We start from the raw sequence: 27936 nt of genomic DNA, 5'->3' as shown, positions 1-27936 counted from the left end.
GTGCTGACGCTAGGCCGAACGGCAGCACCTGGTGTTGGAAATGTCTGTGACCTACTATGAATCTGAGGTATTTTCGATAAGGAGGGGGATATGGCTATATGGGCATACACCTCCTGAAGATCTAGAGAGCAGAGCCAATCTCCCTTTTGTAGGAGAGGGAGCATGGTGCCCAAGGTAACCATCTTGAATTTTTCCTTGCGGAGATGTTTGTTTAGGGCACAGAGGTCCACTATAGGACGTATGCCGCCTCATTTTTTTGGAATTAGAAAATATCGAGAGTAGAACCCTTTTCCTTGCTGCAGTTGGGGAACGGGTTCCACGGCATTAGACTGCAGGAGGATTGAAAGTTCTGCCTCAAGAAGTGGAGTGTGGTCGGTTAGACTCCACGCCGGACGTGGTGGAGAGTCCAGTGGTAATGTAAGGAAATTTAGATGGTAACCGTGGATCACTACCGAAAAGACCCATTGGTTGGTGGTGATTGTGTGCCATTTGTTGGCAAAGTGGCACAGGCGGCCTCCCACAGGAAAGATGGTTGGAGGGGGGTTTTGACTGCTGCTCTCTAGAAGGGATTATCAACTCCAACCAAAGGGAAACACCAGCATCTCATTTAGAATGGAAAAATAAATAGCTGGTGCAACAATTGAATGTTGCTAATGTTTAAATACAAATCTTAGCATGAATACATTGTATCGGAGAGGAAAAGACCTTAGCACTGGTACAGACTAAGCTTTGCAGTCAGATTTTTTTAAACCAGTAGTTGCAATCATGGGTCACAAAAACCTCTCTTTTCTTTTTATTGTTTGTCAAAAAATTTTTTTTTCATTTTTAATTTTACTAAAAATGACTTTTTAAACTGGTTTTTATATTTCCATTTATATGTAGCTATGCATCATTTCTCTCATTAATCATAGCTCAAAAGCAAAACCAGATTACAATTGGATGTTATCCTAATCAATATCTCACAAATGCTTCTTTGGTATAAGCAACATATTTGCCCAATAGAGACCAATTTTTCACACTTATCTTAATGTGATGATTTCTTTGTAGAATCTTTCAACAGATGCCTTGGAAAACCTTTCGGCAAATGTTAACGGTCAAACAATTTCTGTGCAATGCTCAGCCAGCGCTGTTAACAGCTTCTATTCGAGACGCCGACTTTGACAACGTTTCACTAATGCTGCGACAAGGCGGTATAATCCTGAAATAATGATATTCTAGGCTAGGTAAATTCCAATATGGCATTATATTAATTCATTATTAAAAACGTTTTCATTTACTTACATACTGGCCGATACAGTAAAAATCACGGGAGAGCGGGCGAGTGCCCGCTCTCCTGTGTGCATGATTCAGTAACTTAATTTATTTAAATTAGGGCCCGCGGTAAAAAGAGGTGCTAGGGATACTAGCGTGTCCCTAGCGCCTCTTTTTTGACAGGAGTGGTGGCTGTCAGCGAGTTTGACAGCCCTTGCTCAATTTTGCTGGCATTGGTTCTCAAACCCTCTAACAGCCACGGGTTCAGAAACCAGACGCTGGCAAAATTAAGCGTCCAGTTTTCAACCTGCGGGCCCATTTTAAATTTAAAATTTTTTTTTATTTTTAACTTTTTTTTAACTTTTGGGACCTCCGACTTAATATCACCATGATATTAAGTCGGAAGGTGCACAGAAAAACAGTTTTTGGGTAGGCGCTAATTTCTTAAAGTAAAATGTGTGGCTTGACTGCACATTTTACTTACTGTATTGCGCCGGAATGACTAATAGGGTCATCAACATGCATTTGCGGGCACTATTAGTCTTGGGGGGGTTGTACACGCGTTTTCGATGCGCTATTACCTCTTACTGAATAAGGGGTAAAGCTAGCATGTCGAAAACGCGCGTCCAAATGCCGGTTAACAGTGCGCTCCAGTGCACTGTACTATATTGGCCTGATAATATTTTCGGGATGTGTTCCTTCTAAAGATTCTATCGGACTATGGCAATCCTGACAAAGGCTGGCCATTTAAACTTGATTCAGCCACTCACACTGTGTCATGTCATCATGCATTGGTGTGACCATGTATTGTCCTTCATTTCTTATTTTCAAGAGATCACTGTTATTTTATTAAAGTAAACTATTCCCCATTATTTTGCTATTCATGCCATGTGGTTCTTCTGTTTTTAATTTAAATATCCACTGTTGTTCTCGTAAATGTAATAGCCGCATACAATCTCCTCCCTTCTTATGCAATTTGATCGTGTCTAACATAAACCATTTAAATTCGTAAAAAACATGATTGAATTTTGAACAATGTGCAACTAGAGGCGCATTCTCCCTTTTATTTAAAATACAAATTCTATGCTCACAAATGCGCTGTCTGAATGCTCTAGATGTTTGGCCAATATATACGGGAACATGGACATAGCATAGCATATACTACAAAGGTTGACGCACAAGTGGTGAAATTTTTAAGTTGATATCTGTATCCAGTAGTAGGACAAATAAATTCTTTAATTTGTAAGGTTTGACTGCAGATAGAGTAATGTCCACATTTATAATGGCCTCTCACTTCCTCATTATTTATCAGGGTACTTTGTTTTAAATCTTGTTCTGGAAGCATTGCCGGACATTATATTTCTTTCAAGTTTCTATTCCTGGAAAAAGCCATTCTGAAATCCATGTCTTCAAATCCCTCTATTGTTTGGATTATTGGCCAATGAGAACATATGTTTTGACAATCTATCTACTCATTGGTGAATATCTTGTAACACAAGTTGCAATATTGTCATCATCCCTATGTGATCGATCCCTGGTTTGTAATAATGTCTTGCTGTCTTGATACAGAGCTCTTTTATAACTGTCTTTAATACATTTTTTTTCGGATACCCTCTCATTCTAAATTGTTGTTTTAATTCTTCTGACTATTTTAAAGTTAAATTTCTCTATACAATTGCATCGGTACCTGAAAAATTGGGAGACAGGAAGACTATTTTTAAGGGGCAATGGATGTGCACTAGAATAATGAAGAAAAGTGTTCTTGTCTGTTAATTTCTTATGTATACTGGTAATTATCCCTCCTTTATCTGTTTTACTGACAATTAGATCCAAAAATGGAATTTTCTGATAATCAAAGGTCATAGAAAACTTGATGTTTTCATCACATGTATTTATCCAGTTTCTAAACATGATGAGTTCTTGTTCTGAACCTCCCCATATCAAAAATATATCGTCGATGTATCATTTGTAAAAAATTATTTTTTCTGAACATGGAGAATGTTCCAACCACTGTTGTTCGAAATCTATCATATACATGTTGGCTATGCTTGGAGCCATCGTTGCCCCCATGGCTGTACCTGATATTTACTGAAAACAAACATTTTGAAATTTGAAATAATTCTTTGTTAGTGCTAGGGTAGCCAACTTAAGTATAAAATACATTGGTACTTTATGTGGACGTTCTCGATTGTTCAAGAATTTTTTAACACTTGTAGGGCACCATCTTGTGGAATAGAAGTGTATAGAGATTGAATGTCCATCGTAACTAAATAATGAAACGAGATGTCAACTTTGATTGTTTTGAAACATGGATATGAAATGGGAGGTATCATGTATATATGATGTACCTTGTTGGACATAATTCCTGAGATGACAATCTATGTATTGTGACAATGGTTACAAAGCAGAATCGTTGGAAGAGATGATAGGTCTACCAGGTGGTTCATTTAAACTTTTATGCACTTTTGGTAATATGTACATAATTGGAATTCTTGGAAATTTAGGATTCAAATACTGATGTTCCTTGCTGGTTAAATAGCCTTGTTCTTTAGCATAATCAGTAAATGGCTGAATCAAGTTTAAATGGCCAGCCTTTGTCAGGATTGCCATAGTCCGATAGAATCTTTAGAAGGAACACGTCCCAAAAATACTATGTAAGTAAATGAAGACGTTTTTAATAATGATTTAATATAATGCCATAATGGAATTTACCTAGAATATCATTATTTCAGAAATATACTGCCCTGATGCAGCATTTGTGAAACGTTGTCAATGTCAGCGTCTCAAACAGCAGCTGTTAACAGCGCTGGCTGAGCATTGCACAGAAATTGTTTGACCATTAACATTTGCCGAAAGGTTTTCCAAAGAAATCATCACATTAAGATAAGTGTGAAAAATTGGTCTCTATCGGGCGAATATGTAGCTTATATCAAATGTTGCGCCGGCAGTGGACCCTTGGGCTAAAGTGGGGTTGAGGCAACCTGTAGGTAAGGTCCTAGGGGTCTCCACCATCAGCAGGTGGAGTGGGCTGATAGGCAGAGGCCACTGGAGCTTCACCTATACCAGTCCTCATTCTCTGCGGGTACCCGGGCCAGCAGGACTTAGGTGGGCCTCTGTATATAACTGCAGTAAGAGTTGGTTCAGTCCAGAGACAGCAGGTGAGAGATAGTACTCCAGACTAGGTAATGTCCTGGAAACTCGGGCGCCAATGGAATGAAGACAGACAGGGGGTGTTCGAGCAAAAGTAGGCCGAAGCCTGATGAAACCACGTCCAGGGAGTAAGCAGAAGAGGCGTCCAGTGGTTGGCTTGAGTTAGGGCTGGCAGTGATCCAAAGGCAGTGGCAAAGAAGGCTGAGGTCTGATCATGGAGATAGTCACTGTCGTAGTCGAACGAAGCTGAGGTCTGATCACGGAGTTAGTCAATGTCATTGTCGAACGAAGCTGAGGTCTGATCACGGAGATAGTCAATGTCGTAGTCGAACGAAGCTGAGGTTTGATCACAGAGATAGTCAATGTCGTAGTTGAACAAAGCAGGGTCCGGGTCTGGAGATAGGCAGAACCATAGTCAAGCGAAGCAGAGGTCTGGGTCTGAAGCGAGGTCAAAATCCGTGTAGTCTGGGAGCCTTGCTGAGGAGAGCCGCACTTGTAAGGGAGCGAGGGCAAACGGCACTGAGCTGGTGAGCAGAGAGAGCTGTCTCCCGCCCCCCTTGACGTCATCTCCACCCAACGCCAGCTGAGAGCATTTAAAGATCTGCACAGTGGCAGAGTTTGGGAGCCTTGCTGAGGAGAGCCGCACCTGTAAGGGAGCGAGGGCAAACAGGACCGAGCTGGTGAGCCGAGAGAGCTGTCTCCTGCCCCCCTTGATGTCATCTTCACCCGACGCCAGCTGAGAGCATTTAAAGATCTGCACAGCGGCGCGCAGCCACCGGCGCGCTGCCGAAGCTGCGCGCCAAAGGGGCGTGCCCCTGGAGAAAAGTTTGAAGAGGAAGAGCCCTTCATTTTAGATGGGGAGGAAACGGAAAATTAAGGTGATAACATCAACTCCGGTGGCGAAAGAACTAAGAGGCCCGATGGATATGCATTTAGCACGAAGGGTGAGTCAAACCTCCAAGGAGGTCCCTCAAGATTTATCTCTTTTGTCTGGGGCTACAGCCAGTCCTGCCCAGGACCAGTTATCCATTAGCACCTCAGGAAGTGTAGGGGTAAATGTTTTAAATACCCCTAACTTAGGTGAGGCGATAACATCTGAAGTCAGAGAGAAGAAGTCTTTGGAGCAGGCTACAGCCAGTGTTGAAGGAGTAGAGGGGGAAATGACTGTGCCAGACCCAGAGAATATATCTCTAGTAGACATCTGGAAAGCGATTACAAACATGGAGAGGAGATTATCCCAGTCCATGGCCCAATCTACAGTTTTCTCTAATGAGATTAAAAAGAAACTGGACAACCATGGAAAAAGAATAGATCAGATTGAAGCTACAAACGCTGTATTGAATTCTCAGATAACAGCTTTACAAACAACAGGGACTGCCTTTATTGAAGACACTCTGATGATATAAAAATATATGGAGGGGTTGGAAAATAATATGTGAAGAAAAAATCTACGCTTTTTAAATTTTCCCTTTACGAGATTATCATCTGCACAAGAGTTATTTAAAAAATATATTAAAGAGATACTGAGTATTCCAAATGAAATGCTTATTTCAAAGATATATTATTTATCTAATTCTAGGAGAGCAGGTATAGCCCCAGAAGGTGGAATTAATGCGCTAGTTGCCAATAGTCCAAATTTAACATCCTTCTTAGAGGCTTCAGAAGAGGATATTCCAACAAGGGCAACTTTGATAGTTGCCTTTGTTTTGGAACAGGACAAAAATCTAGTCCTACAAAAATAGTTTAAAAACAAAAGCTTTATGTTCTGTGGTAAACTAGTCCAGGTCTTCCCTGATGTTTCGAGGAACACTCAGATGAGAAGGAAACAATTTCTTTTGATGAGACAGAGAGTGTTGGCCCTTGGGGCCACATTCTCTCTCAAATTTCCTTGTAAGTGTATTATTACACTACAAAAAAATAAGTTTGGTTTTCTTGAACCTTCTCATCTGTAAGTTTTTCTTACAGATAAAGGTAGTTGAGGGCATTGTAATTAATTAATATGGATACATTGTAAACTGGTAAAAAAAAAAAAGAATGAGTCTCCTGAAAATTAATAAAGTGTTATGATTATTGCCTTGTATTTTTTCTTTAAAATTAAGCTCCCCCATAATGTGGACTTAATTATTGGAAACGTATATAGATCTTATTTCCTTATTTTTTAACTTGATGTTATGGAATCCAAAAATTGCTTATTTTCTTTTCATTGTAAAATGTATGAGAAATTTAATAAAGTATAAATTGAAAAAAAAAAAATCCATGTAGTCAATCTGAATCAAAAGCAGGGTAGGAACGAAGAGACAGGAACCAGGAACAACTAGGAACAGGAACGCAGGGTTGAGACGAATCTCTAGAAGCAATGAGTACTTGACCAGCAAGGGGACCTGTTGCAAAGGCAATGCTAGGAAGCGGAGCCTGAGCTTAAATACTGAGATTAGGTTGACGTCACCATCCGGGACCGCGGCCAGGTTCCCGCCACGGTCCCTACTTAAGAGTCAATGGTGCGCGCCTAGGGAGCGGCGCAGCACAAGTAGCAGCATCTCTCCATGGGCTAAGTGGAGAGGCCAGACGAGAAGTGGAAGCAGGTCCGGGAATGCTGGGGACTGAGGCAGAGCCGGAGGCATCGGGGGAGGCCTGAGGACGAAACTGACGGCCCGCCGCCGCCAGCGAGGAGGAACCAGTGGCTGGAGTTACAGCAGAAAGGTGAAGGGGCCGTGCCGCGGGTCTGCCATGAACGGCACGCATAACAGTACCCCCCTTTACACTCCCCTCTTGGAGGAGTGTAAAGTGCCTGGATGGGCACGATGAAAGTTCAAGAGGAGGGTTTTGTCCAAGGCGTTCTGTGCTGAATCCCTAGAATTTTCTTCGGGTCCATAATCCTTCCCAAGAAAGGAGGTATTCCCACCGGCGGCCTCTTCGCCGGACGTCGAGGACATGTACCTTGTATGTCCTATCAGTTTCAGCCACAAGTGGAGGTGGTTCAGGGGCCTTTCGGGCAGGCCAGGTTTTAAGAGAGATACATGAAACATGTTATGTATTCCCAGCATAGAAGGCAGCCGAAGCTGGTATGTTATTCATTATTCTGACATAATTGACAATTATCCCCTCCCCCCCTTTCTTTACCTACTTTCCCTTTCCCTTCCCTCCCCCACCCCCCCTTTTGACTCAGGACCTCCCCGGGTCTGGGTGATGCAGACAAGACCCCGCCTGGAAGGCTTCTTTAAGGCAGTGGAAGGCTGTGACGGCTTCCTGAGTCCAATTTTGAGTATCTTGGCCCTTACGAGTTAGAGCTGTCAAAGGGGCAGCCAAAGTGGAATAATGTGGGATGAAATAGCAATAGTAATTTAGATACCCCAGGAAGCGCTGGAGGGCTTTAAGATCCACGGGTTGCAGCCAATCTCGGATTCCTTTCAACTTAGCAGGGTCCATAGAAAATCCTCGTTGGGAGATAATGTATTCGAGGAAAGGTAGGCTGGATTTCTCGAACAAGCATTTGTCCAATTTTGCAAAAAGGTGATTCTCGCGAAGGCGTTGGAGGATGGTACGGACATCAGTGCAGTTTGTGGCCAGGTCTTTAGAAAAGACAAGAATATCGTCCAGGAAGGCCACAACCTTGGTATACAATAAATCTCTGAAAATTTCATTCATCATTCATTGTAAAACTGTGGGCGCATTACAGAGGTATTCGTAATGCCCGTCCCAGGTTTTAAAGGCAGTCTTCCAAATGTCGTCAGGACGGATCCGTACCAAATTATATGCTCTGCATAGGTCCAATTTTGTGAATATAGATGCTCTCTGTAGACTATCGAATAATTCTGAGATTAGTGGTAGAGGATACTGGTCTTTGTGGGTGATGGAATTTAGGCCGCAGTAGTCAATAAATGGCCTAAGTGACCCATCTTTCTTGGTCACAAAAAAGAATCTCGCCCCAGCAGGAGAGGTTGAGGGGCGGATGAATCCCTTCGCAAGGTTTTCTTGGATGTACTCTGTCATAGCCTTTGTCCCGGGTAGAAACAGAAGGTAAGTGCGTCCTCGGGGAGGCGTGGTTCCTGGAAGAAGGTCAATAGGACAATCAAACCTACAAAGAGGCGGAAGGTGGTCTGCTTTTTGCTTGAAAAATACATCTTCGAAATTTGCATAAGGAGCGGGTATACCAGAAGTGGTGGCCAAAGGAACCACAGATAGCGGTACCACTTGTTGCGTCCGTCGGGGTAAGATGGCGTCACCCCCTTGTGCCTCATCTTTTTCTCGACTCCTCCTGCAAACCTTGGGAAAATGGCCACCGCCGTGTCTGCAAGCCGCTCTCTCCGGCATCCCCGGAATGGCTATGGCGTTGCCTCCCGCCATGATTCTCTCAAGGTCCTCCTAGGGTGTGCGCGTGCTACCCTCGTCTTTATGCCAGCATTGGCGCGAACCTCGGGGGCGTCCCCCTCGAGTGATGTCACAACATCAGGTATATAGCCTACAATTGTTTGCTAGCTCTTTGAGTTAGCAAGGATTGGTCTCGGACGGTCTAAGCTACTCTGCCGCTTCCTTGCTGCCACTGGACGCCATTCTCTGCCCTGCAGGTATTCTCTAAACTGGGTACCCGCTCCTTGGGGGCCCTCTGCTTTAGTTTCAGGTGCCTAAATGGGATAAGGTACTCGCTCCTCAAGGGCCTGCTCTCCCTGCCTCGGTGCCTGTTACCATCTACTTCTGCCTGGTGGAATCGCTAACCTTACAGCTAACATCTAAGTGAGTAATCTATTATCAGTCTGTCTCATCCACAGCATTGCCATGCGGGGAAGTTTACATCTGGATATCCCTATACCAACTTGGTGAGATGAGTTCCCTTGCCTAGGGTCCCTGGACTGCAACCTCTGGATCACCTCACTACTGCCACCTCTGGTGGTATACATCAGCTGTACAATAAAAGAACTAAATCTTTGTGCATCTTGAGTCTAGCCCAGTACTGTGGCTCCCCACGGGGCTCCTCCCCGTGGGCGTGGTCATCTGCCACAGTACCCAAAAATCCACCTAAATATCGCTAAACCATAACACCACTTTATGAAGATAGGACTGGTGGCAGGCGGGACCCCACTCCACTAGTTGCAATGAGCCCCAATTAAATTGGGAAGAGTGCTTTTGTAGCCAGGGGAGTCCGAGGACTACCGGATGGTTGGATTTCTCCAACACTAATAGTTTAAGTTCTTCTGTATTTAGAGCGCCAGTGTGCAGCTGGACTGGCTCCATAGTAAGGAAGATTCGGCCAGGTAACAGCTCTCCATAAATAGATGCAATATACAAGGAGGTCTCTAGTGAGCGGGTCTTTATACCCAGAAGCTAGACAAGATCCTTACGAATGAAATTACCTCCTGCTCTGGAATCCACCAGAGCAAGAACTAGAAAAGACCGGTAATCCCAGATCAAGGTGACTAGTACAGATAATTGATGGGCCGGAGAGGTTGCGCCCAAGTTCAGGACCCCTACTGAACTTAGGCCTGGAAATTTCCCGGACAGACAGGGCAGGTCTGTAGATGGTGGCCAGGTGCTCCGCAATACAGACACAGACCGGTTTGTCTCCACTGGAGGCGCTCTTCCGGTGTCAGCTGCCCACGACTCAACTGCATGGGCTCTTCCGTCTTAGCCACAGTAGTGACCCTTACGAGGCAGGGCTAGTGGTTGGTGACAAACAGGATCAAACCGGAGAGGGCTTCTTGGCATCCGACTCTCCCATTGACGCTCTTGGAGACAGTGGTCGATTTGGCCTATCAGGTCTATAAGGTCTTCGAGAGAGGTAGGGAGCTCCCTTGCAGCAAGCTCATCCTTCAGCTGTGAGGAAAGTCCATCCAGGTTGATAGCTCATAGGCAGTCTTCCTGTCAGGTGAGCTCAGAAGCCAAAGTCCGGAACTCGATGGTATAGTTGAAGAGACTTCTCTGACCTTGACGAAGATGCAATAAACTGGTGCTTGCCACTGCATATCACCCAGAGTTATCGAAGGTCCATCAAAACACAGCCACAAACTGAGACAACTCTCTTAGGAGGGAGTCCGGTCGTTCCCACAAGGGGGAGGCCCAGGCCAGCGATTTTCCTTCAAGACGAGATAGGATGAAGATGACTTTGGTCAATTTGTCCTGGAAGACGGAGGGCTGCAGAGCGAACTGCATATAGCATTGGTTGATGAACCCTCTGCAGAGTCTGGAGTCACTGTTGAAGCCTGGGGGTGCTGGTAGGGCCAGCAAGGCTCAAGGCATCGATGGTGATGGCTGTGGATGAGGAGGAGCCAGTGCAGAAACCGGATTACTGGGGAGAGCATCAAGCTGGGTGTGAAGATGGTCAATAGAGGAGGCCAATGCATCAAGAAATTGCTGCTATTCTTGTACTTTGGATGCCAGACCTGGAAAGGCCTGGCGGGCACGCGGCTCCACCTAGTCCATGGACTTTGCAACCTGTTGCGCAGGAGGAGGACCCTTGGGCCGAGGTGGGGTTGATGCAACCCGTAGGTAAGGACCTACGGGTCCCCACCGTCGACAGGTGGAATGGGCTGATAGGCTGAGGCCGCTGGAGCTTCACCTATACCAGCCCTCTTTCCCCGCGTGTTGAGCCTTTGGGTGCCCGGGCCGGCAGGACTTAGGTGGGCCTCTGTATATAGTTGCAGTAAGAGTTGGTTCAGCCCAGAGACAGCAGGTGAGAGATGGTACAGTCTAACTCCAGACTAGGTAATGTCCTGGAAACTCGAGTGCCAATGGAACAAAGACAGACAGGGGACGCTTGAGCAAAAGTAGCCGAAGCCTGAAGAAATCCCGTCCAGGGAGTAAGCAGAAGAGGCGTCCAGTGGTTGGTTTGAGTCAGGGCTGGCAGCGATCCGAAGGCAGTGGCAAGCAAGGCTGAGGTCTGATCACGGAGATAGTCACTGTCGTAGTCGAGTGAAGCTGAGGTCTGATCACGGAGATAGTCAATGTCGTAGTCGAACAAAGTAGGATCCAGGTTTGGAGATAGGCAGTGCATAGTCGGACGAAGCAGAGGTCTGGGTCTGGAGATAGGCAACAGCGTAGTCAGGCGAAGCAGAGGTCTGTAGGTCTGGGTCTGGAAATAGCGTAGTCAGGCGAAACAGAGGTCTGGGTCTGGAGATAGGCTGTAGCGTAGTCAGGCGAAGCAGAGGTCTGGGTCTGAAGATAGGCTGTAGTGTAGTCAGGCGAAGCAGAGGTCTGGGTCTGGAGATAGGCTGTAGCGTAGTCAGGCGAAGCAGAGGTCTGGGTCTGGAGATAGGCAGTACCGTAGTCAGGCGAAGCAGAGGTCTAGGTCTGGAGATAGGCAGTGGCAACGTCAGACAAAGCGAGGTCAAAGTCCGTGTAGTCAATCCGAAGCATAAGCAGGGTAGGAACGAAGAGACAGGAACCAGGAACAACAAGGAACAGGAACACAGGGTTAAGATGAATCTCTAGAAGCAACGAGTACTCGACCAGCAAGGGGACCTGTTGCAAAGGCAATGGTAGGGGGCGGAGCCTGAGCTTAAATACTGAGATTAGGTTGACATCATCCGGGGCCACTGCCAGGTTCCCGCCGCAGTCCCTACCTAAGAGTCAATGGTGTGCGTGCGCATGCGCGCGCACCTAGGGAGGGGCGCTGTGCGAGTAGCAGAATCCCTCCGCAGGACACATGGAGAAGCCCAACGAGAAGTGGAAGCAGGACCAGGAATGCCGGTGACTGAGGCAGAGCCGGAGGCACCAGGAGAGGCCCAAGGACAAAGCTGACGGCCCGCCGCCGCCAGCGAGGAGGAACCAGTGGCTGGAGTTACAGTAGAAAGGTGAGGGGGCTGTGCCGTGGGTCTGCCACGGACAGCACGCGTATCACCAAAGAAGCATTTGTGAGATATTGATTAGGATAACATCCAATTGTAATCTGGTTTTGCTTTTGAGCTATGATTAATGAGAGAAATGACGCATAGCTACATATAAATGGAAAATATAAAAATCAGTTCAAAAAGTCATTTTTAATAAAATTAAAAATAATCAAATTTTTTTTTGACAAACAATAAAAAGAGAGTTTTTTATGACCCATGATTGCAACTACTGATTTAAAAAAATCTGACAGCAAAGCTTAGTCGGTACCAGTGCTGAGGTCTTTTTCTCTCCGATACAATGTATTCATGCTAAGGATACTTTGTATTTAAACATTAGCAACATTCAATTTGTTGCACCAGCTAGTTATTTTTCCACTCTCTAGAAGGGAGTCAAAATCCGGAGGCAGGACCAGACTGAGGAGGTGGTTGGGTCTTTGGGGGTCTGTGCTGACGAGCCTGACCTCTCTGAGAGGGTCTGGTCAGACGAGTCCGGGACGGAGGAGGGTAATACCTATGTGGTTTATAGGATAGCCTCCTAGGTTCCTGTCTAAATGGCCTCTTGGCGGTAGACGAGAAGTCCGCAAGGTCTCATGGTGATCTTTGAGTTGTGCCACTGCCTCCTGAATTTTCTCGCCAAACAGATTGTCTCCTGTGCATGGAAGATGTAGAATGGAACCATTGGATGAAACAATAGATATCATCATCAAGCCAGCAGACAAAGGAGGGGCAATAGTCATTATGAATCTTGAAGATTACCGGGAAGAATTTTCATGTTCCATTCTAGAACCATTGGCCATATTCATTGATCTGTTTCTTCAACTAGCAGTTCATAATGCTAAATCTTTCGTTCAAGATACATCCAATATGTTGAATAAACTCTCCAGAATAGTGAGTTTAGACATTGAATCACTTGATATGAATGTGCCTCAAAATGAAGCCTTAACTTTGGCGAAAAAAACATTTTCAGATAGAGAAAGACCACATCGTATCCCGTCTAGTTTCTTATTATCACTCATGGAATTAGTTCTCTTCAATAATTTTTTCATGTTTGAGGATAAATGTTTTCTACAAATTCATGGCGTTGCCATGGGATCCCCTGTCGCTCCAGATATTGCAAACTTATTTGTCACACAATTTGAGGAAAACCATGTGTACAAATCACAATTTTTTCAACATGTTATAGCATGGACCTGTTATATAGACGACATATTCTTTATCTGGACCCACACTGAGGAACAGTTGTTATTATTCCATCAATGGTTGAATCAAGTAGATCCTAATTTGAAATTCAGTATATCTTATCACTGAGAGAAATTATCATATCTAGAAATTTCAATCAATAAGAACGAACATGGAATAAGCACCACATTATTCCGTAAGAGCACAGACAGGAATAACTTCCTATGTTTTAAGAGTCACCACCCACGTCATTTTAAGGAGGGATTACCTGTGGGGCAATTTTTTCGTATTCGGCGGATATGCTCAGAAGACATTGAATTCAGCAAACAAGCAGCATTATTGAAAGATAGATTCCGAGAAAGGGGATATCTAACCGAGTCATTCAAAATGCATATAAGAGGGCAAAATACTCAGATAGAACACAATTACTTCAATATAGACAGAAACCAGATTGTCCCAATCTCATTTGTATCCTTGAGCATACAGAATTTACGTCTCAAATCAAAAGAATTATTTTAAAATAGTGGCACGTTCTTAGCCCACATTCTCTTTTCATCGAGAAACCAATGTTCTCATATTATTGTTATTGTTCAATGTTCCATGTTAAAAAAAACCCTGGTCTAACCTCCCAGACCAGGGCAACCTTTTCGTTACTTGTAAACCGGATTGATTTGTATTGTATACAGGAATTCTGGTATATAAAAATTAAAAATAAATAAATAAATAAATATTCAAGAGGCATTAACATTAAACAACGAGTTCTAAGGGCTGTGATTCCTGACAATTGCATCACCGTTGGAGCCGTCAAATCATTTGCGGCAATTGCTCTTTTTGTACAACGGCCCACACTGGCACTGTGTGGCAAGATCCTAATACGGATTTTAAAGTCAGCATTAAACGTGAAGTCCATTGTAATACAGATCATGTTCTTTATGCCCTACACTGCCCTTGCCAGAAAATCTATATTGGGCATACGAAACGTAAAATACTCACCCGTCTGACAGAACACCGCAGCCGCATCAATAACAAGGATATGAAAGCCCCCACAGTTCAACATTGCATAGAATTCAACCATAAGTTTGAGGATTTCAAATGGATTATTTTTTAAAGAGAAATGGATTTTCCAGTTAAAGACAGTAGAACCTGAAGGATTAAATGAAAGAGTTGAATGGTATTCCCTCATTTAATATTTTATGATACTACCGGGTATTTAATATGTCATTAAACAGAAAATATGTCCAAAACATATGTCCAAACATATGTCCAAACATATGTCCAAAAAATATGTCCAAAACAGAAAAAAAGAAAAAAAAAAGGGAAACGCGATAAGGCCCGCCCCCAACTCAGACCGGCAACCAACCGGAGAGAGCCCAGCAGGGATTTAAAACCTCACTGCTAGGCGCCGCGCGCCGAGCGTCGCGCGCCGAAGGAGCGCGACAAAGGGGCCTGCCCCTTTGTTTCGATCCTCGCTTCCCCGAGCAGCCTCACAACATTACTGCACCAGAACTCTTCCAGCGTCCATCTTGCTCACGTTCTTCCAGCTCTCACCTAGCAAGTACCAGCCTGCACCCAGCCAGCGCCATCTCAGCAAGTTGTCAGCATACGAAAGTGACTACAGCTGGAAGACCCATACCCACGAAAGTGACTACAGCCTAAACAATACAATAATAACAGACAGTAAAAGTGCTGAAACTCTACGAAGTTTTCTGCCTGCATTAATGCCAATATAAAACTCATTATATCCACCGCAGTATCCAGTCCAGCCACTCCAGCATCCAGCATCCACTCCAGCTTCCAGCATCCACTCCAGCCACTCCAGCATCCACTCCAGCCACTCCAGCCGCTCCAGCATCCAGTCTAGCCACTCCAGCATCCAGCATCCACTCCAGCATCCAGCATCCACTCCAGCCACTCCAGCTTCCACTCCAGCAAACTAAGAAGAATGTCCCCATCCTTTCCAATCCCAATCCTCCCACACTGTCCTCCTTCCAAAGGATATTCAACTCGACAAGCCCATTGCCATAACCTTAAATCCCTCTCTCCAATCGTGATCTCTCCCATTACCCAACTGCTAGGCCTCACACTATTTACGTTAACACTATTCAATGCACAATCCCTAACTAAGAAATCAGTAATACTAAACGACTATCTCATCGATGTGAAACCGGACATATGCGCAATTACTGAGACATGGCTCAAACCTTCAGACACTGCAATAATTAACCAATTACCCACGGAGACATACAACTTCTTCTCAATCCCACGTCATGGAAAAAAAAAAGGAGGAGGAATCCTCCTAGCTACAAAAAAGGACCACAGATTCACTCAACACTCCTCCAATACCGACTCAAAACTCGAATTTGGCTTCTTCTCGTCAGACAAACTCCAAATTTTACTTCTCTACGCTCCTCCAGGTTTACTGGAAACAGACGCATCTCCCCTGGTTGAACTAACTACTTCCCTTATCAATCTAGATGCCCCAGCGATAATATTAGGTGACTTCAACCTGCACGTCGACAACTCCACATTATCACCCAACTGCGAAGCCTTACTCACAGCATACTCCGCTTTAGGTTTCACTCAACTAGTTAACAAACCCACACACAAAGCCGGACACACGTTAGACCTTATCTTCGTCAATACAGCAATCAAACCGGTCCAGCACCCCTCCTGCACGAAGGTACCATGGTCAGATCACTCCCTCATAACTTCCTCATTCTCAATAAAAGATACTAGTCCATCTCGCATACCCTCACATTGCTTCACTTACAGGAAAACATGCACCACAGAAGATCTTAGCAATCACTTATTATCACATCTCACCCAAGTAGACTTTACCAATCCGAACTCAGCGCTTCGATCTTGGAACAACATCACGGAATCAATAGCCAACAAGCTATGCCCCCTTACTACAAAAAAACCTCACCCCAACTCGTCCAAAAGACAACCATGGTTTACCCTAGAGCTAAGAAAGCTTAAACTATTGCTAAGACAAAATGAGGCTAAATGGCGTAAAAACCCATGTACCATCACTCTATCTACCTATAAATCGACTCTTCTCCAATACAAATCGAATACATTAAGATCCAAGAGGAACTACTATGCATCCAAGATCCACCACCTAATCTTCGACGCTAAAGCCCTCTTTAGCTACGTCTCTAACCTCACTCAAATAAACCCATCAGAAATCGCCCTCAACCAAGCAAAATCTAAAGCGGAAGAACTAGCGCTATTTTTCAATAACAAAATCAGCAAACTTCTAACTCACCTGCCCCCCAACATCGCATCTACTTCAACACCTCCTCAGACCACCTTCAAAAATACCCACTTAGAAGAACTGGAACTCACTTCTTCCATTGAGATCCAAGGTATTCTACGGAAAATGAAACCATCTTCTCACCCTTCGGACCACATCCCCTCGAAATTACTTCTATCAATTCCTGACTCCATCTCCAAATCCCTGTCAGACATCATAAATTGCTCTATAACACAAGGATCTTACCCAGATGACCTAAAATTGGCCTCTCTCAAACCATTACTCAAGAAACCTAATCTAGATCCTAATGACCCAAACAACTACCGACCAATCGCCAACCTCCCCTTCATAGCTAAGATTATGGAGAAATTGGTGAACACCCGACTCTCAAACTACATTGAAGAAAACAACCTCCTATTCCCATCACAATACGGTTTCCGCAAAACACTAAGCACGGAGTCCCTCCTCATTTCCTTAACAGATCACCTCATCCTGGGCCTCCGTAAAGGTCAAGCCTTCTTACTGATCCTACTGGACCTTTCTTCAGCCTTTGACACCGTCAATCATTCCTTACTCATTAACCAGTTAGCCTCCATAGGTATCTCAGGCACAGCACTATCTTGGTTCATATCATTTCTCAGCAATAGAGGATACAAGGTCAAGATACAGAACAAAGAATCCTCTCAACATCCGTCGTCAGTAGGAGTCCCACAGGGGTCCTCCCTGTCTCCTACTTTATTTAACATTTACCTTATACCGTTATGCCAACTTCTCACCGACCTCAACCTCAAACACTTCCTTTACGCGGACGATATACAGGTCCTGATACCCATCAAGGATTCCGTCGCTAAAACTCTGGCTTACTGGGACACATGCCTTCAAAAAATTAAACTCCTCCTCACCAGCCTAAACCTGGTATTAAATTCCGGCAAAACTGAACTCCTGCTCATCGCCTCAGAAAATAGCACCATCACCTCTGCACAACAAGCCACGCCAACAATCACACAAGTGAGAGACCTAGGAGTCCTAATTGATAATCGCCTGAATTTCAAAGCCACCATTAACAAAACCACCAAAGACTGTTTCTACCAACTACAAGTCCTGAAAAGAATTAGACCTCTTTTCCATGCCCAAGATTTCAGAACTATTCTACAAGCAATCATCTTTTCAAAATTAGACTATTGTAACACCATCCTACTCGGCCTTCCCGCTTCATACACCAAACCGCTTCAGATGGTGCAAAATGCAGCTGCACGAATTCTAACAAATACCAGGAGAAGGGACCACATAACCCCCATTCTAAAGAGCCTCCATTGGCTACCTATACACTTTAGAATAATATACAAGGCCATTCTTACCACATACAAAATCATCCACCAACTGGCTCCCATTGACATACAGATCCCTCTCCGACTACACAATTCGTCAAGACCGACAAGAGATGCATACAAAGGATCGCTACAGGTACCACCGTCCAAATCTACCAGACACTGCACACTAAGAGACCGGGCTTTCTCTACAGCCATTCCACCGTTATGGAACTCCATCCCCTCAAATCTCAGAACAGAACCATGCATCTCAACCATGCATCCAGATGCATCTCAACCTTCAAAAAAAGACTAAAGACCTGGATATTCATACAAGCTTTCCCAGACACCAACATGGTCAACTAATCTCCAACTACACCTTGATTAACCATATCTTGATTAACCATATCTTCTATCGTTTACCTGTGTGAATTAATCCTGTCCTTTCTCTTCCTTCTCAGCCAAGTTCTTATCACCCTGTTATATGTAACTGCCTTTTCAGCACCATTGTTATAGTTATGTTTACTATGCACCCCTGTTTTATGTGAACCAGCATGATGTGACTGCTGTCTCGAATGCCGGTATATAAAAATTTGAAATAAATAAATAAATAAATAAATAATCTTCTCTACTAAACTTGACATTTCCTTTGATTGGCCGCCATTTTAAATGTCATACTCTCTTCATGGCAAGATTTTCAAGATGACCGCCCTGATGTAATTTCCCTTATTTGGTGATATATTCCCCCAATAAGAAGAAATGTGTTTTCAAGATGGCCGCCATGCTAAATGTCATACTTCCTATATGGCAGGATTTTCAAGATGGCCACCCTGATGTCATTTCCCTTATTTGGTGAGGCATTCCCCCGACATGAAGAGATTTGTTTTCAAGATGGCTGCCATGCTAAATGTCATACTGGCAGATTTTTAAGATTGCTGCCCTGATGTCATTTTCCTTATTTGATGAGGTATTCCCCTGATATGCAGAGATTGTTTTTCAAGATGGCCGCCACTTCAAACGTCCGTATATGGCAAGATTAGATCTGTCAAATCCGGTTGTCATTCACCCCACTCGATGGGGTTCCCTTTAAAATGGCCTTTCCCCCATAGTTCATTGTTACAACAGGGAAGCAACGCTGACAGGTAGCTTTTTAGCACCCAAAGTAACAGATTTGCCTTGTGGTCAGCTACTTTAGACTTTTTCATATTCATTGTTAAATTGCTCACTGTGCTCTTTTTCATTTTTTCACGTTGCATTTTTTTTTTTAGCACAGCTTAAAATTTCTCCTGATGTTATATTGACCAAAATTCCACAAAATGTAAGTGTTACAACATTTTTCACAGCCTCGTTGTCGTCTTAAGCTTATTTGCTGGTAAAAAAAAAAGTTTTTTTCACTTGTCTCTTATTGCATAGATATGTTGCATAGCTTTCAGCTCCTGTTCCCTGAAGAAGCAATTTTTGCTTCGAAACATTGCAGTGTCGGAAGGAAGACACAAAGGAAGTCACAATTATCGCTGCATCATTGATCGTTTATTCACTGACATGTGCAGAAGACTCCAACCACAACTATAAGCACGAGCATATGCTGCATTATCTAAACCAAGATAAGTACAATCCATTTTGGTATAGCCCTTGAAGGGGAATACAAGACTTTACAGAGCACAATAAGAAGTGACCAATGATTATAAAGCCCCAGCGCTTGTAAAGGCTTTTTCACATATAAGCCATCAGTTGCAAGGGCGCTGTATGACGGTTACTCTTCATCATTAATATGAACCTTTTTCACATAGCGGAATATCTTTAATTTTGATCACCTCCTTGGGGGCATCTACGAACTGAAGCAGCTCCAGCATTTTATGCCTGGCAACCTCTTCCATTTGCAGTTTAAAATGGGTTGGTTTCAGACATCTCCTTTATGAAGCTGGCAAATGTGAGGTCTTCTGGAGGGGAGCGGCGGCGTTCTTCTGGGGGTGAAGGCTCTGACAGGTCCTCGGAGTCTTGAGAGTCAGAGGAATCATCACCCCAAGGGTCATATGGTGGATCTCCTCCACCCTGCGGGTCTTTAGATGGAGGCAAAGGTCCAAAACCAGCCGGATCTGGAGGTGGCACCGATGGGAAGGATGGAGGCACTGAAACAGGAGGAGGCGGCACCGAGGACGGCGGTGGCACCGATGGTATCAGTGTCTTCGATGGTCTTTGGGGTGGAAGTAGCCCCGATGGTCCTGGAATCGACTCCAGCATCGGTGGAGCTCTTCCTCGTCCGAAGACAAGGGAATCAGAATTGATGGCAGTGCAGGAATTGATGGCTTCAGAGGCGCCGCTGGTCCGGAAGAATGGGCACCGATGGAAGTGCACCGATCAGGGTATCTAATTGCTCGAGGAGTGGAGTCAGCATGGTAGGCACCGGATCAGGTGACAGCATGGGCTGGTGGTGACTGGAATCCATGAAGTGCCTGAAGCACTGCCTCTTGGACCATCCGGTCCAATTCCTCCCAAAAAACTGGTGTTGGCAACACAGCAGCCGAGGTTGGAGACTGAATAGGGGTTGCCGGAGGGTCCATAGAATTTGTGGAGTCTCGACTCCCGGCACTGGTGCAGGTGGGGAACTCCTCGGTGTCCCGGGTCGAGAAGAGGATGGGGGCTCCTCTCCCCGGGACTTCTTAGATGGCGGATCAGTCGACGTCGAAGTTTTATCGGTGCCGGCATCGGAAGAAGAGGAGGACCGGAAGGCTCATCTGCATACTGCTCCCAGCATCCCCCGGGAGAGGAGTCCAGAAGTCACCGCAAGCGATCCAGGCACTGACGTCCATAGCCCCAGCTTCCAGAGACCCCGCCCCTTTGCAGTAGAGGAGGACCGGAAGCACGCGCCGTTATCTCAAACCCTTCCATTAACTGAGTGAAGATTAATTTAAAGGTGGTTAAAGAGGATTGGTAAGTATAGCTTTCAGAAATTTTTGGGCTTATAAAAGTTTGGTGAAAGGTGAAATTAAGGGATATATTCTTTAGAGTTTGTGTGTGTCTGAGGTAATAAGCAAGCCAGAGATAGTTAATTCTAGTATCTGTCTTTCCCACCCACTCAACCCTTGATTTTTAGGCACGAGAAACTTTCTCATTAAAAATCAATCAGGGTCTTATCTAAATCATACTATTGTACCAGCCCTTATTGAAAGTTTAATCATCCCCTTGTAGGACACTAGCTGAATAATTAGTAAATTCACCTGTAAATTTAAACTACTCTCATTCCAACTCCCTTAGTATCCTAAACTTAACTAGGAACTCAATACAACTAAGATGAAAGCAGCAATCCAGCAGCAAGAAGGGGGCTTTCCAGTCTTTTGCATTGAGTGTCACATGTATGATTTTTTACCTGCCGGTGAGAGATTGTATGTGTGCACTCGATGCAAAGAGCTCCTGGCTCTCAGGGAACGAGTCTGATCTCTGGAGGCTGATCTCTGGAGGCTAGAGTAGCAGACTTGGAGGAGCTGGGGGAGACAGAGAGGTACATTGATGAGACCTTCAGGGACATAGTAGCCAAGTCCTAAATCCAGTCTGGCAGCCCTAGTGCTGCCTTGGATCAGAAAGGTCTCCCAGTAGGAGAACATCACCCTGGTGTAGCAGGAAGTGATCCTGTAGCAAGGACCTGCTCTCCAGGTGATGTATTGTCCTCTCACACTGAGGACAAGTCTCCCAGGGCTACTGCCCTGGAGGGAAGGGTTAGGCCGGCCATCATAGTTGGTGATTCGATTATTAGAAATGTAGATAGCAGGGTGGCTGATGGACGTGAGGACTGTCTGGTAACTTGCCTGCCTGGTGCGAAGGTGGCAGACCTCACGCGTCACCTAGATAGGATTATAGACAGTGCTGGGGAGGAGCTGGCTGTCATGGTACATGTAGGCAACAACGACATAGGAAAATGTGGGAGAGAGGTTCTGGAAGCCAAATTTAGGATTTTAGGTAGGAAGCTAAAATCCAGATCCTCCAGGTTGGCATTCTCTGAAATGCTTCCTGTTCCACGTGCAGGCTCCCAGAGGCAGGCAGAGCTCCAGAGTTTCAATGCGTGGATGAGACGATGGTGCAGGGAAGAGGGATTCAGCTTTGTAAGGAACTGGGGAAATGTTTGGGGAAAGGGGAGACCTTTCCGAAAGGATGGGCTCCACCTTAACCAGAGTGGAACCAAGCTGCTGGCACTAACTTTCAAAAAGGAGATAGAGCAGCTTTTAAACTAGAACAAGGGACAAAGCCGACAGTCACTCAGCAGTGCATGATTCGGAGAAATGTATCCTTGAATGATACTAATGAAACAGGAAAGTTAGGGCACCCCAACAGAGAGGTTCCATTAAAAGCAAACATAGTCCATATGCCTATATGTAAAAAATCACCAAAGCTAATGATTTCCGAATTATCCCAAACAACTGAAAAGCAGGTTGTTAAAACAAACAAAAAACACACTTTGAAATGTCTGTATGCCAATGCCAGAAGTCTAAGAAGTAAGATGGGAGAGTTAGAGTGTATAGCAGCAAATGATGAGTGTTCTGTCCCCATTAAATGGGTACATATTTGTGTTTATGTAGTGCAGCTCACCTGTGTTGCCACAGCCCCTTCCTTCCTAGTAATGTGACACCTTATGTAACCCAGCTCAGAAGTCTGAGAGCCCTGCTTTAAAAAGGGAGTATGCCTTTAATAAATGCCCCCTCCCTTCAGGTTCCCTCCTGAGTCACTGGGTCCAGGCTTCCTGCTATTGGTTCACGCCCTTAGCTCAGCCTGAGGAGATTTTCTCCATACTCATTACTATTACGGTGGTTTAGTTCCAGCCAAGCCAGCAGCAGACATACATGCCTGTAACCGGTATCCAAGAACAGCTTTTTAAGTTCTGCCCACTGCTTCATTAGAAGACTAATCAGCCTCAACCCCACGTTCTCTTTCCCTGCGTCCCTCGAATCTACACCTTCCTTCCCCTGCCTTCTCCAGCTGCAAGGATCTCTGTCAGTGTCACAGAAGTTTGAAGCATCTCTTGTAAGTAGTTATGAATTAGCTTTACAATAAAGATTTCAAACATAAAGATCTTTGTGTGAGGACTGATTAGGTGGAACGTTGGCTGCTTTGAATGAGGGAACTTAGAAGTTTCTGTGAAACAAAACCGTAACAAAGCTGTACAGAGAAAGGCTGTGCAGTTCACTACTGTACAATGAGATTGACATAATTGGCATCACAGAAACTTGGTGGAAGGAGGATAACCAATGGGACAGTGCTATATTAGGGTACAAATTATATCGCAATGATAGGGAGGATCAACTTGGCAGGGGTGTGGCACTTTATGTCCGGGAGGGTATAGAGTCCAACAGGATAAAGATCATACAAGAGAGTAAATGCTCAGTAGAATCTATATGGGTAGAAATCCCATGTGTGTTGGGTAAGAGAAGAGTGATAGGAGCATACTACCGTTCACCTGGACAAAATGGTCAGACAGATGATGAAAGGCTAAGAGAAATCAGGGAAGCAAACCAATTTGGCAGTGTAAAAATAATGGGAAATTTCAATTACCCCAATATTGACTGGGTAAATGTAACATCAGGACTTGCTAGAGACAAAGTTCCTGGATGTAATAAATGATTGCTTCATGGAGCAATTGGTTCAGGAACCAACAAGAGAGGGAGCTATTTTACATTTAATTCTTAGTGGAACGCAGGATTTGGTGAGAGAGGTAACGGTGGTGGGGCCACTTGGCAACAGTGATCATAACATGATCAGATTTAAACTAATAACTGGAAGGGGGACAATAAGTAAATCTGTAGCTCTAACACTAAACTTTCAGTTTAGTGTTAGAGCTACAGCTACTCTTAGTCTCTCATGAGAAAATTTCCCTTTCAAAAGGGAAATTTTGATAAAATGAGGAAAATAGAAAAAAACTGAAAGGTGCAACTGCAAAGGTTAAAAGTGTTCAACAGGCTTGGACATTGTTTAAAAATACAATCCTAGAGGCTCAGACCATATGTATTCCATGCATTAAGAAAGGTGGAAGGAAGGCAAAATGATTACTGTCATGGTTAAAAGGTGAGGTAAAAGAGGCTATTTTAGCCAAAATAAATCCTTCAAAAATTGGAAGGAGGATCCATCTGAAGAAAATAGGATAAAACATAAGCATTGTCAAGGTAAGTGTAAAACATTGTTAAGACAGGTGAAGAGAGAATTTGAAATGAAGTTGGCCATAGAGGCAAAAACTCATAATAAAAACTTTTTAAAATATATCCGAAGCAAGAAACCTGTGAGGGAGTCGGTTAGACCATTAGATGACCGAGGGGTTAAAGGGGTTCTTAGGGAAGATAAGACCATTGCAGAAAAACTAAATGAATTCTTTGCTTCCGTGTTTACTAATGAGGATGTTGGGGAGATACCAGTTCCGGAGATGGTTTTCAGGGGTGATGAGTCAGACGAACTGAACGAAATCACTGTGAACCTGGAAGATGTAGTAGGCCAGACTGACAAACTAAAGAGTAGCAAATCACCTGGACCGGATGGTATGCATCCTAGGGTACTGAAGGAACTAAAAAATGAAATTTCTGATCTATTAGTTAAAATTTGTAACCTATCATTAAAATCATCCATTGTACCTGAAGACTAGAGGGTGGCCAATGTAATCCCAATATTTAAAAAAGGCTCCAGGGACGATGTGGGTAACTATAGACCAGTGAGCCTGACTTCAGTGCCAGGAAAAATAGTGGAAACTATTCTCAAGATCAAAATCGTAGAGCATATAGAAAGACATGATTTAATGGAACACAGTCAACACGGATTTACCCAAGGGAAGTCTTGCCTAACAAATCTGCTTCATTTTTTTGAAGGGGTTAATAAACATGTGGATAAAGGTAAACCAGTAGATATAGTGTATCTGGATTTTCAGAAGGCGTTTGACAAAGTCTCTCATGAGAAGCTTCTACGAAAACTAAAAAGTCATTGGATAGGAGGTGATGTCCTTTCGTGGATTACAAACTGGTTAAAAGACAGGAAACAGAGAGTAGGTTTAAATGGTCAATTTTTTCAGTGGAAAAGGGTATTCAGTGGAGTACCTCAGGGATCTGTACTTGGACCAGTGCTTTTCAATATATATATAAATGATCTGGAAAGGAATATGACGAGTGAGGTTATCAAATTTGCGGATGATACAAAATTATTCAGAGTAGTTAAATCACAAGCAGACTGTGATACATTACAGGAGGACCTTGCAAGACTGGAAGATTGGGCATCCAAATGGCAGATGAAATTTAATGTGGACAAGTGCAAGGTGTTGCATATAGGAAAAAATAACCCTTGCTGTAGTTACACGATGTTAGGTTCTATATTAGGAGCTACCACCCAGGAAAAAGATCTAGGCATCATAGTGGATAATGCTTTAAAATTGTCGGCTCAGTGTGCTGCAGCAGTCAAAAAAGCAAACAGAATGTTAGGAATTATTAGGAAGGGAATGGTTAATAAATCGGAAAATGTCATAATGCCTCTATATCGCTCCATGGTGAGGCCACACCTTGAATACTGTGTACAATTCTGGTCGCCACATCTCAAAAAAGATATAGTTGCGATGGAGAAGGTAAAGAGAAGGGCAACCAAAATGATAAAGGGGATGGAACAGCTCCCCTATGAGGAAAGGCTGAAGAGGTTAGGGCTGTTCAGCTTGGAAAAGGTAGTCAGGGTAGGTAAGGGATTTACCTACCCTGACTAGCTGAGGGGGCATATGATAGAGGTCTTTAAGATCATGAGAGGTCTTGAACGAGTAGATGTGACTCGGTTATTTACACTTTCAAATAATAGAAGGACTAGGGGGCATTCCATGAAGTTAGCAAGTAGCACATTTAAGACTAATCGGAGAAAATTCTTTTTCACTCAACGCACAATAAAGCTCTGGAATTTGTTGCCAGAGGATGTGGTTAGTGCAGTTAGTGTAGCTGGGTTCAAAAAAGGTTTGGATAAGTTCTTGGAGGAGATGTCCATTAACGGCTATTAATCAATTATACTTAGGGAATAGCCACTGCTATTAGTTTTAAACAATTTTTATTGCTTTTCCAGTAAATCACAATACAGTACAAACAACAGGGAGAATACAGTGGTCCTTCTGCACTCCACCTCACTGAACAAAAACAGGTAACAACCGGAAACTACCTCGGACCCCCCTCCCCCCCCCCCTTTCCTCCCACTCCCCCACCCCTGAAATCGTCAACTAAGTAAGTCCGTGATATGGGTACCAAGTCACTGCAGTAAGGAGGAATCCCACACTCGAAGACAAGATGAGACATCAATCATTTAAAATCCAGCTACGAACTTTATGAGGCAAAGTCTGTATGTACGAATCCCAAATTTGTAGGAAGATGTGGTGAGTCCTTGGAGAGGTTCGAGCCGACTAGCCACTGCTATTAATTGCATCAGTAGCATGGGATCTTCTTAGTGTTTGGATAATTGCCAGGTTCTTGTGGCCTGGTTTGGCCTCTGTTGGAAACAGGATGCTGGGCTTGATGGACCCTTGGTCTGACCCAGCATGGCAATTTCTTATGTTCTTATGAAGGCTCTTGTTGGTGTCGATGACAGTGCTTTTCTCGATGCTCGGTCCGGTCCTTCTCAGGCACCAAGGATGAGGATGTCGATGCCTTTGAGCGCGAAGATGCTGGTGATGGCCGGTCACTGGTGTCTCGATGGTGTTGAAACGTCAATGGTGACGGAGTTGATGAAGAAGATGGCTTCCATCTCGGTGCACTCTTGGCCGGAGTAGATGGAGATGAGCGCTTAGATTTGAACAGGTGTTCCATCTTTTCTAAGCGGGCCATTTGGGCATAACTGGTACACTGTTGGACGTTATGGGAGGGCCCCAAGCATAAGACGCAGACGTCATGAGGGTCCATAATGGACATATTCCTCAGATACTTGGGGCACTTCCGAAAACCGGTCGCTATTTCGAGAAAAAAGAGTGGCACGCGATCGGTGATTGTCAGGCACAAATGGAAGCACCACTGGAAACCGACTGCAAGGAACGAGGTAAAAACGTACCGGCGTTATCAGAGGATGGTGGTTAGTGGGGGACCCCGGGCCGGGGAAAAAACTTTTGAAATTACGAAGAAAATGTTCAGTGAGGAAAAAGTTGTCAAATTCTCACAGAGCTCCTAAGAACCATGAGGCAACTGCTGTGCGGAAAAAAAGAGACTGAAGGGGGACCCCTGCTGGATGCAGGGTTAGTGGCATGCTGGGCATGCTCAGTGTGCCAGTCAAAGTTCTAGAAACTTTGACAAAAGTGTTCCATGATAGGGCTCCATCGATGATGTCACCCATATGTGAGGCCTACCATCCTGCTTGTCCTGGGAGAAGGGTGAATTTTAAGACCAGTGTGTGGGCGTCCATGTGAACGCACTTCCCAGCATACGCACACGGCTGTGCCAATTTTATAACATGCATACGCTGACACACGCATGTTATAAAATCTGCCACCCGATTTTATACCAATATGCGCATGTGCGCACTCAGGTGCGTAAGGGGTAAATGTTGTAAAAATTGCGCGGTGACGCGATTAGGAGGGAACTGGGGAAAGGCCCTATCTACTCCAGTAAAGGAGTGGATTGGGACGGAACTTCCTAAATCCCTTACCTACCCTGACTACCTTTTCCCCTATCCTCTCTGACCTCTAAAACCCCTCTATCTAGAGTTTTTTTTTTTTAATTTTAAAACTTACCTGCTCTCCGGAGCAGTAGTAAGTTGCATGGGCTGGCCAGCTGCCGGCACGCGCTTCAGTGGGACAGCCTCTAATGGTGCTGTCCCAGCCTGCCCAGGCCCCGCCCCTTTTTTAGCATTGGGTTCTTCCGCATGTACAGAAGATACGCGCAAGGCCATGGCACTTTGAAAATGTGCGCAGGTGACCTGGCCACGCGCGTATCTGCTGGTATTGGTGCGTGCAGGCCTATTAAAATTTGGCCATTAGTGCACATTTTTAGGAGTTAAA

General features: G+C 44.4%; 1 protein-coding gene and 1 long non-coding RNA gene across 8 annotated transcripts in view; one reads left to right on the top strand and one right to left on the bottom strand.

Annotated features, from left to right (window-relative positions):
- CALR3 (calreticulin 3) overlaps nt 1-27936 on the bottom strand; it is a 201719-nt gene that overhangs the window by 18052 nt on the left and 155731 nt on the right. The gene's annotated exons all lie outside the window — the stretch shown is intronic.
- Nucleotides 22741-27936, top strand: part of LOC115097989 — a 111389-nt gene continuing 106193 nt past the window's right edge. For all 3 annotated transcript variants that reach the window (XR_003858383.1, XR_003858384.1, XR_003858382.1), the window contains exons 1-2: nt 22741-22976; nt 26022-26096. This is a non-coding gene — a long non-coding RNA (uncharacterized LOC115097989). The remainder of the gene's footprint in view (nt 22977-26021; nt 26097-27936) is intronic.

This window comes from Rhinatrema bivittatum, chromosome 8 (genome assembly GCF_901001135.1).
Source record: "Rhinatrema bivittatum chromosome 8, aRhiBiv1.1, whole genome shotgun sequence".
NCBI classification, from domain to species: Eukaryota; Metazoa; Chordata; class Amphibia; order Gymnophiona; family Rhinatrematidae; genus Rhinatrema; species Rhinatrema bivittatum.
This window is presented reverse-complemented; position numbering and strand designations above follow the sequence as displayed.